Here is an 11,358-nt window from a genome sequence, read left to right as displayed (position 1 = left end):
GGAGTCTTGGCAATAATTTAGATTGAATTTAGTAGTAGTAGCCAAAATTAGGCTACAGTTAATTACTGAAGCATTCATTGGTTTGTTGTAGTTCAACCTTCAATAGTGTACAAATAAACATTCTCTTTCTTGTGTTTGTGACTAATCTTATTTTCTACTCTACATTTATTCTTCAAACATATTTATTCCTTTGTTATATTTTGCTCTATGGGTGTTTATTGTAAAATATAGGTTAATGCACTTTTTTATTTAGTTAAAATTTTGTATTTTGTTATTGTGATTTTCATGTTTTGATACTTTTGTTGTAAGTGCATGGACAAGTGCTTGCATTGCAAGTGTCCTAGCCAACGTATTCAAATAATTTTTATTTCTTTGGTTACATCTTTCATAGTTTATGAATTATGTTTTTTTTAATAATTTGAATTAAGCTCTTCTTAATTGGAGGCTTGGAGTGACTAAACTTATTGGGAATTTCTATTGAGACCTTGCATTAAAGATAAGAACGTTGGCCTGATCCTTTCGTGATATTCAAGGTTTGGTCTTATCAAAATGAAAATTTTTCTAAGCAAGGTATGCTTTAGTTTCCCCACCTATCAACTAAATTCCAGCTGAATTTAATTAAGTCTTTTACTATCTTTGATGTTAGGGTGTGCTGTCAATTAGGGGTTTCATTGTACATTTTTTTCTTTTTTTGCAAACTAATTATTAATGTACCTTCAAGCAAATTAAATATATATCATTATTATTGAATTATCCCGTGCATTGCACAGGTTAGTGACTAGTTACATGTAATAATCATTCCATATAAATCCCCATTCCTTAAAATGAGGAATAGACCTTCTTTATTAAAAGTAATGAATCCCTATTCCCTTGCTAAATGTAATATGCTCTGCTTAACAAAATTCCCAAAATCCCCCGCTACCCGCGTCTTCTCCAAAATTTCTTTCTACTTGCTCTATTAACAAAAATCTCAAAATCCCCCACTACCCGTATTTTCTCCAAAATTCCTTCTCCTTGCTCTGTTAACAAAATTCCTAAAATCCCTCACTACCTGCATCTTCTCCAAAAAGGCCTACACATAGTTTGGATTTGATACAAAACAAAGGAAAATCTTGTTTAACATTGTGTAAATCTTGCATTGTAGTATAGACAGGGGTGTTCACCAAAACTACTCAAGTTGCATCACCACACCTAAATCGACAAAAACCACTATTGTAATCGCACTGCACTTAATAAATAAATTTATTTATTTTATACTAAATTATTAATATTATATGAAGATGAGTAATTTCATACTTAAAAACTTTTTACACTACTCTTAATCAACCCAAAATAAAGAAAAATCAGTCCAACATTTTAAAAATTGGTCCAAAACAAAAGAAAAACTAGCTTTGGGTTAGGCTAATCTAGCCCAAAATTTTGAAAAATTTCCCAATCCAAAACCCACCAAACCGCACCATGATATATCATATCGAATTGCATAGTGCAGTGCCGTGATAAAAATGGACTAAAACCACACCAAACTGCACCTGCAATGTGGCGATAAAAGTGAACTAAAACCACACCAAACCACACTATGAACACCCCAATGTAGACACACAAAATATGAATAATAATATATAAAATAATATATATTACATCTTTGAGTTGGGTCGAGTTCTTCCCTGGAAAATTCGGGTCAGGTTGCAGGTGGTTGGGATTTTTTTTTTTTGACATCCCAAAAGAAGTGCAAAAACTTCAACCCAAATTCAAAATAACATAGTTCAACAAAATATAATATCCTCAGGATTTGTAAAGTTTCAATTTCCAATTATATCCCTTATAAGTTTTTGTAATTACTCACTTTTCTTTTTAAATTTAAAATATAGGTTGGATATAAAAGGTATTTGACAAATCTAAAATAAAATGAATATTTATTTGTTATACCAGTTAAATGAGTTTTTTTTAAAATGAGTAATTTCAAATTGACACCAATAAATTGACGTGTCAAACGTGTCTATTGCATATTATGCGGGTTGACCTGTTTATGACACGTTTCTTATCGTGTCACTTTTGGGTTGACCCGTTTATGACCCAACCTTAACCCACAAAAACCTGCATTGGGTTCGTATCGTGTTCGTGAGTTGGGTTGAACATTGACACCTATAGGGTTTTTTTTATTTATTTTTTTATTACCTATAGTTTAATCCTTTGAACTAAGAAAATAGAAAATTGTTTGGACATATTATTAAGTTCAGAAAGACAATGAGGCAAAATTGAAAGTGAAAGGGTATGGAAAGAAGTAGAAGCCATATCATCTATATATATAATAATAGGTAAAGCAGAGAGAAAATCTAATTAAATTTCAAATTGAAATTCAATTAGAGTCTAATTTTGTGCCACATGTCCCATCTAATCTAAATTTTAAAATTTTGTGCCAAGTGAGTTAATTTAGTGTAAAAATTGAATTTAAATTAGAGTTTAATTTTGCAACGTGTCTCATCTAATCTAAATTTTTAAATTTTTGTGCCAAATTAGTTAATTTAGTTTAGAAAACGAGAAGTCCAATATAATAAACCATAAAAAACATAATTATATAACTAAAAAAAATTCAAATTTACAAGTCATCTATATATATATATATATTAATAGGTAAAACATAGAGAAAGTTGAATTAGAATTTGAAATTATAATCCAATTTTGCACGTCTAAATTTATGTGGGGATTACACTATAATTACCCACTTAAGCATGTGCCATGTGTCTACTTAAGTTTTTTAATCTTTGTGTCAAATGAGTTAATAAGTGCAAAATACTAAGAATCTAATATTAATGAACTATAAAATTAAAAAAAAAAAAATTACATATACTCAATAAAAACCATCACATGTTTCTCAAAAAATAAATAAAATAAAAATCACCACACATTCTATCTTATTAAAAATTAGAAAAAAAAATTATCATAAGTAGTATTAAATTTAGGTAAGAATTTTAATATGTGACTAATTCTATTTACCTTAAAAAAATAATTTGACTAATTATCTATATTTTATGATAAAAATTGTGTTTAATTTTAAATGTATCTATATGTATGCATGAATGCATGTGTTACATGTTTTTTTTAAAAAAAAAATAAATAATTTGACTAATTATTTATATTTTTATAATAAAAATTTTGTTTAATTTTAAATGCAGCAATGGTTGCATGGAGTTACATGCTAGTTAATTTAAAAATCAATTAAAATAAGGATAACAAGATGCATAATCAACACTAGAAGTTTCCTCATAAGTTTCCTAGCTATTGATTTTCTACTACTTTTAAAATTTTCATTTTTCAAAATAATTATAACCATTTGTAATATAACTAATTTAGTGAATAAATTAATTAATTCTTAGGATAGTATTATTCAAATAGGAATTTTTACTTTTAAAAGTATAAACATTTTTAATTATGTTGCTTGTTGTTTAAGTAATGCTTTCGGTGGTTAGAAGGTTTCATAACAAAACTATTTTATTTTATTTTATTTTTTTCTTGTTAACATATAATTTCATCAAAGGTCAAGTGTATTCATAAGTGTGAAATTACTTTGAGTTGAACTTTGAGAATTTATGATCAAAGAGACACAATATAGTTGGTCAAACATCCATTTTTAATTCTTTTAATATAACATATTTGTTTAGAACGAAGATACACATGAGTAATATTAGTGTATATGGAATTCAAAATATCATACTATTCCATAATTTAAAGACAACAAATTGATCAAATTATCTGCTCAAGTTATTATTCATAATATACAAGTCATATTAGTGTATTGGAAAAAAAAAATCTTGCAGATTGTGATATAGCTTTATTTTAAATCCAATAAAATAAACTAACTTGATCATATTAAAATATTTGACCACAAACAGTAGTATTGCATTTAATGAATGCTTAAGAACTGCATAAAGCTCTATGGTACAAACACAACCATATGACGATCTTCTTTAAAAGACAAATTTAATTGGAAATATGTTAAAATTATATATATATATATATATATATTTTTTTTTTTTTTCCATAAAATCCTGTCCATTGCTTACTATTACGACTTATGAGTTTGCAAAACAATTACTATAAAATTAATAAATAACTGCGGAAAAAATCATCTATACTGTGAGATCATTTGCAATACTTATAATAAACTATAAATTTTTGTAAACATCTGAATTCATGACTAATTTTAAACGATTACGCATCATCCTAAAATTTCTTAAAATTAAATGGATAATTGAAACGATTGATTTAAGTTTAAAATTGATTGGGAAAAATAGTTACACTATATTATAGTACATATTTCTTTCTCAAAAAAATATTATAGTACATATCCCAAAACATAATTTTATTTAAATAGGGAGAAGTTAGACGGTGCTTTTAGATAGAGAGATGTTATAAGTAACTTTCTTTACTAAAGTAATATCTTGGTCAGTGCCATGAACTTCTAGAACAATTATTTTTTGAGGGGTAGATAACTAGTAGAAAAGAGTTGCTCTCCAAAAATCACAATATCTTATTTTTATTGTCATTGTCACGTGTTCCCTAAAAACATTTCTTTGATCAAGTACAAAAACAATAATTACTCAAATCTAAGTTGGAAGATCAAGTGGGTGCACCAAAACAAGGTCATTTGCCCCGTATCGATGAAAATTGGTTAAGCTTGGTGAAAACAAAAGGTTTTATTGCAAATACGAGCGAGGTATATAGACAATTTTGACAAATACTTATTCTTCCTTTCATCAAAGAAAGTTTGAGCAATGCACAAAAAATTATATATTGAATAATAATAAAAAGATATCGAAAAAGTTTGGGTAGTACTTGATTTTAGTCTAATGGAGTGAAGCGTTGTAAAAAAAGTTAGAGTAACAGGAAAAGACTTTGAGGAAAAAAGCCGAGAATTATGAGAACAATAAAACTATAAAATATTAAGCGCAAAGTGACACCCAAATTGAAAATTATGTGAAGTTATTCCAGGCACTTGTGACTTGTGGGCGCCTAATCTCGGGCCGCCCCCTCAATTTTATCGAGAGTTGACTACCATGAAGAGGGTCGGGATGGTTGTTGTCTACTTATTCTAGACATGGGTGCAAGAATACACCACAAGACTCATGGACAAAAAAATATATTAATTTTTTAAAAATTTAAAAAAATTCCTGCAATTTAGTATAACCACTTGACGCAACCACGGTTTCTAAGCCTAACTTTTATTATATAGTAATAGCATTATGCCCGTGCGATGCACGACTTAATCAAAATTCATATGTAAATAATTTTTTTATTAATTTACTTAAAATACCTTTTTTAAGGGATTGGCTTAAAAAAATTGCAAAGTAATTTTCTAATTATTAACTACTATGCGCTAACTTTTAACTACTAAAACCCACAATTGAAATACTAATTTGTATGAGATACCACTTCCAAAGATTAATATCTTAGCTATTATATATTAACGCTGACTTATATATATATATATATATATATATTTATATATTTATATAAGAGGGGTTTTCTACCTCCTTGCAAAACAAATGGACAATAACAAGAATTAGCTAGACAGGGATAAGACTACACCGCCTTTTTTTTACAATATATGTTAAATTCAGATCATTTTTCATGCATATTCACACACTACACGAAGGAATTATAATAAGAATTAGCTAGGTAGAGGTAAGACTACATCATCTCTTTTCTACAATATATGTTAAATTTAGATCATTTTTCATGCATATTCACACGCTAAACGAAGGAATTATAATAAGAATTAGCTAGAGAGGGGTAAGACTACACCACCTCTTTTCTACAATAAATATTAAATTTAGATCATTTTTCATGCATATACACACACATGTAGCATGCAACGCACAAGATTTAAACTTTAAGTTTAGACTTAAACTTTAAATGTTTAAATGTTTAATAATTTAGATTGTTCTTAATTATTGAATTGAGGTTTCACTTAAACACGAATTCAATTATTGTTTTGGATAGTTTTTAATTATTAAATTCAAGGGTCTTCCATTTAAATATATGTGATTGATTGAGCCTTAAATTTCAATGTATTATTGAAAATCATTAGTTGAACACCACTGGCCACGTGTGATTTGTTAAGTCATTTGCCAACTAACCTTATGTGGGGTGACATAAAATGATTATTATGCCTATTCCTCAGTCAAGTAATTTGTTAACTACCGTTGAGCTCACGTGTAGTTAAACAAGTTATTGACAACGAAAAATTTTAGTATAACATAATATCACTTGTGATGATATTATTTGATGAAGTTTATTTTGGAAAAAAAAAATGTTGTCAAAGTGAATTTTGATAAGTTTTTGGTTGTTGATAATGTATAACGTTATATCTCATATATATATATATATATATATATATATTTTTAATAAAGGAGAGATATATGCTAAATGGATGCTTTCTAAGAAATTCTTTGAGTTTGTGAAATTGACCTTATTTGATTAATTTATTTTGTTGTACTTCTTGAAATATAATATGTTGCCCAAGTTACTAAAATTTTGACAAGTGAATGATTTCTAACATCCGTTTGTCACAATTAAGATATTTTCTTATCAAATCCACTGATTATATTGATAATATAAATTCTGATCAGTGTATAAAAGAATTTCTTCTTAGATTGAATATATGTTAGTGAAGTGTGCTTTTAGTACTCGTTTGCATGTGTATATAGTGTGGTATCTTTTAATTGGGCATGAAAATTGTTGAAAGCATGTATCATAACTTAAGGAAATTTTATAATGAGATAAAGAGTTGTAATGTATGTAAATGACTTGACATGTGATTCTACTATGTTTTGTGATTTTCTCAACTTATCATTTTACATTGTTGTAATAAAAAGATATTCACTATTATAATTTTCGAGGATGAAAATTTTTTAAAGGAGGGAAGGATGTAACACCCTGACCCAACTTTATAATTAAACTATGTGTTTTAATGGTTAATTATTAGTTTAAGCCACTTTCTTTCTATAATTAATAAAAAGGTATTTAATAAATATATTATTTTATAATGCCATTAAATAAGAATTGTAAAGATTATAAGTAATTGAATGACTAATTGTATTATGAATATATACTAAGTATAAGTATGTACAAAACTATATTAAGTGGTTAAGTTATTAGAAATATAGTTGTTGGTATTTAATTAATTATAAAGGTAAGGGTTTATATGCAAAGTTATTTTATAGTTTGGGCCTTTATAGAATATAAGCTTGTGAGGGGGGTGGGAAGTAAACTTCAAAAGGTTGTAAGGTGAGCCATCAACTCACTATTCTCCTTTGCAATACATGTGCCCCACCCAAGTCAATCTCTGTTGTCTTTTCTTGGCTGCTCTAGAAACTTCCTTTGGTCCTTCTTGCTTTGCTTCTTTCTTTTCTTCCTTCTTTGTTCTTATTGGCTGCACCTTATCTCTTCTTTGACTTTCTCAAACAACTAGAAGACTTAAGAAGCTCTCTTGAGTCCCCTTTCTCATACCCACGAGTCCAACACCAAAAGAAAGAAAAACTATCAACTCTCCTCTCCCTCTCATACCTACAAGTCCAGCAGTAACAAGAGTTTCTTTCAAATCTTCTCAAGCACTTGTTCCCAACTTGTAGCTAGAGTGATTCTAGCTCTTATCACTCCAAGAATCCGTGTCTAAGGTAAGGGGAAAATCTATTTCTTTTATCTATTTATCCATTTAAACCTAAGTAATGGTTATATGATTTTGTATATGGGTTGGATTCTAGAGATTGTTGATTAATTCGAATTGAATCATTGTTATGCTTGCATGTGCTCCGAGATGATAGACTAAGATAAAAACTGTTTTGGTAAGTATTAAAATGAGTAAAATAGCTAGATAAACTTTATGGAATTGCTAATTGAGGTGCTGAATGTGTAGTTGATTCAGTAATTGAAGCTTGTTGAGAGTTAGTTCATGAACTTGTTAAGAGTTGCACTCATTGGTTAACCTATTTGGTCATCATAAATCCTGTATTTTTCTAGGACAGCTATGGGTAAAGTATTTATGAGATTATTATATGATATGTCTAGTAGGTGTATATTAAATTTCATATCAAAATACCATCGTTTGATATTTGTTTGTGAATTTACAAGAAAATGTTGCAAAGCTGTCACTGTGACAGATTTTGTGTTTACGTATGATAAATTATGTATTAAATTGTATACAGTGAATTTGGATGCTAGGGATATTTCTTATGAAATATAAGACAAATATGGTTGTAATGAAAGTGGTCTCACAGCATTTGGATTAATATAAAAATAATGGTTCAATTTCTAAGTTGCATGAATTTCTGTCAGGACAGAGTTGAGTATGCTGTATTGTATGATTTTAGTAAATTATGGTTTTATACTTTGACTCCAAAATTGATGTGGTATTTACTAGACATCCAGAGGAGTTTCTCTGTAAAATTTCATGAAGTTTGGATGTGAATTGTTAGCCCATTTGTATTTTATAAGTGAAGTATATGCTGTTAGAATAAAACAGTGAATAGTAAGGGACATGCCTAACTTTGAGGATTTAATTCTAAAGTTAGGGTGAATGATTTGAGCTATAATTTATTATGCTCATCATTTGATATGTCTGGATCATAGCTAAATTTTGTATACCTTGGTTCAAGGTTTAGTACTTAAAGGAGGGGTTCTAAACTATTCTACTGCTTTTTTATGTTGCCATATGAGTGTATATGGTTATATGACCATGCTTAAAAGGGTTTATGTTTATGCATGCATTATTGCCTTAATCTCAAGCACATTTTGAAATGAAGTTGGCACCTCTGGAGACATGATATAAATATGAGAATGATGGCTTTCTTTAGTTTGATACATCATTTGTTGATGTGTGCATAATATATTTATGAGAACCTCATTGAGGTGAAATTAGGATTTCCTTAATTATAAGAGATAGGCTTTGAGATAAATGTGTAAGTTTATAATAAGTAATAATTGATAGTAATAAGCTTTGATATTTGATTTAGGTGTTACCAATTCCCAAGTTGAAGCTCCTTCGACTGTAGGCTTTCGATTTCTCTGCTTTCAGGTAAGGGATAAGTTATATATGCATTTGGTAAGTCATGAGGTTATTTTAAAGTGTAGTATATATTAAAAGGTTTTTGATTAGAGATACGACATATAAGCATTTTTTAGACAAAGATATGTTCGTGAGCTTTCGAAACCTTATTTATATGATTTAAGCATATTGATGCTATTACTAATTTCCATGAACATGATGTTTAAAGAAAATAATGGAAATGCTATTATTGTGAATGTTATGCAAACTATGAATTTCAGTATGATGTATAAGTATGAAATGTTTTCGGATTTTGTCCTTTGGTAATCTGAACTTAGCCAGTAGGGGTTAAATTACTAGCTTTACATGGAAAATGTTATCTATTTGGCCATTTAAAGTAGAGGAAATGGGGCTGCCTATAACTCTAATCTGAATAAGGCCTTCTCCCCAATGTGTACGGATGGCGGGGAGGAACAAAACCTTGAGGGGATGTGCCATCAGGCCTTCCAAAGAGGACAATATCATGCACACGAGGGCACCTAAATGTGATAAGGCCTTCTCTGTACAGACTTATTAGATATGAAATAACCAATATGTTATGAACAGCTATATTATGTTATTGATCATGAGAGAATGATTTTGTTTAAATGCATTATGAAAAGTTAAAAGCTCTCATGAAAAGAAGTTTTTGAGGAAAAGAAGTTTTTGAGGAAAAGAAAAGTTATTCTTTAAAGATAAAAGTTTCTGAAATTCTGTTGTGCTTTAAAGATAAAGAATCTGATAAAAAGGTTTTAGTGTTCTGTAAAGATAAAACTTCTGATGAAAGTATAAGTTTATGTTAAAAAGTTATCAGATATTTGTTCTTTATGAAGCGTTAAGTTTTATGACCATGAAAGTTATAATATTTTATGAGAAGAAGTTTATAAAGAAAAGTTTTCTTATTCGGCAAGATGTTTCTAGTTTAAAGACAAAGTTACCAATTATCTGATTTAAGTTAAAATGATTATTTTGTATTGAGAATACATATATATTGATTTTAAACAATCAATATTATATTTGGTAACTTTGTAAGAAATGAAAGAAATTAAATCCGAAAGGTTTTGGTAATATTATTTTGATAAGAAAAGGGAGAACAATTATTTTCTTATGAAGAGCGTATAAATTATTATTATGAAATAGATTATGATTTTGACAGTGATATGGATGATTATAATTATAACTATAATATATATCTATTGCTTGTATTAAGTGTAGGAAATATGGAAAGGTCTGTGAATTCTCCGTCCTGAAAAATGAGATTAGTGCGTAGTACTTCTTGCAGAATTTCACTTTTTTCACCACATGAATACATTGCCTCTGCTAGCAACGTATCCTGAAGGGATATTGTCTCTATCGAGACGCCTTCATGCCATCCGAAATCCTTACATAAGGCTTTCGGGATTGTTTGGGTTGCACCGCTGGTGCCTTACCCTTTCCTTTCACGTCTGCCTGGGGGGTTCTTTTACTCATGGTAGTCTGTAATTGGGTTTTGGGAAAAAGATTATGTCTTGAAATATTATTTTGAGAATAAACATTTTCATGCAAAGCTTCTTTCAAATTCATTTTTAAAATCCTTTCACCAATGTCTTTTTGTGACGTTTCTTTAAAATGCTTTATAAGAAAATTGTTTTTAAAATTTAAAGCATATATTAATTTTTAAAAAATTTTAAAAAATTTCTGCAATTTAGTATAGCCACTTGGCGCTAGGGGTGTGTAGAAAACCCACCGACCCGCCAAACCCGACCCGACCCATCGGGTTGGGTCGGTTTTTAAGGCTTGGTGGGTTGGGTTGGGTTACCAAAAAAATTATTATAGCGGGTCAGGTTGGGTTTGGGTCATAAAATTACAAATCCGCCAAACCCGACCCGACCCACCCATATTTAATATATATTAAAAATATATTTTATATTTAATAATTTTTTTTAAAAAAAATCAATTGTAGGGCACTTATTTATATATATATATATTATATTATATTATATTTAATAATTTGGATTTCCTCAATTCATTCTACTAATACTAATTATATATATATATATATATATATATATATAATATATTATATAATTAATAATTTTTTTTAAATAACCAATTCTTCCTATCCTATATAAAAGCCAATTAGTTCACACAAATTCTAATAAATTACTATTGTTGTTTAGTCATTAGTGTTGAGCCTTTGAGGAGTTACATTGATACTAATCTTTAGGTTTTTTTAATATATTAATATTTATATTTTTTTTCTACTCAATTTAATAATAATAAAAAATTGTCAAACC

The sequence above is a fragment of the Quercus lobata genome, chromosome 4 (genome assembly GCF_001633185.2).
Source record: "Quercus lobata isolate SW786 chromosome 4, ValleyOak3.0 Primary Assembly, whole genome shotgun sequence".
NCBI classification, from domain to species: Eukaryota; Viridiplantae; Streptophyta; class Magnoliopsida; order Fagales; family Fagaceae; genus Quercus; species Quercus lobata.
This window is presented reverse-complemented; position numbering follows the sequence as displayed.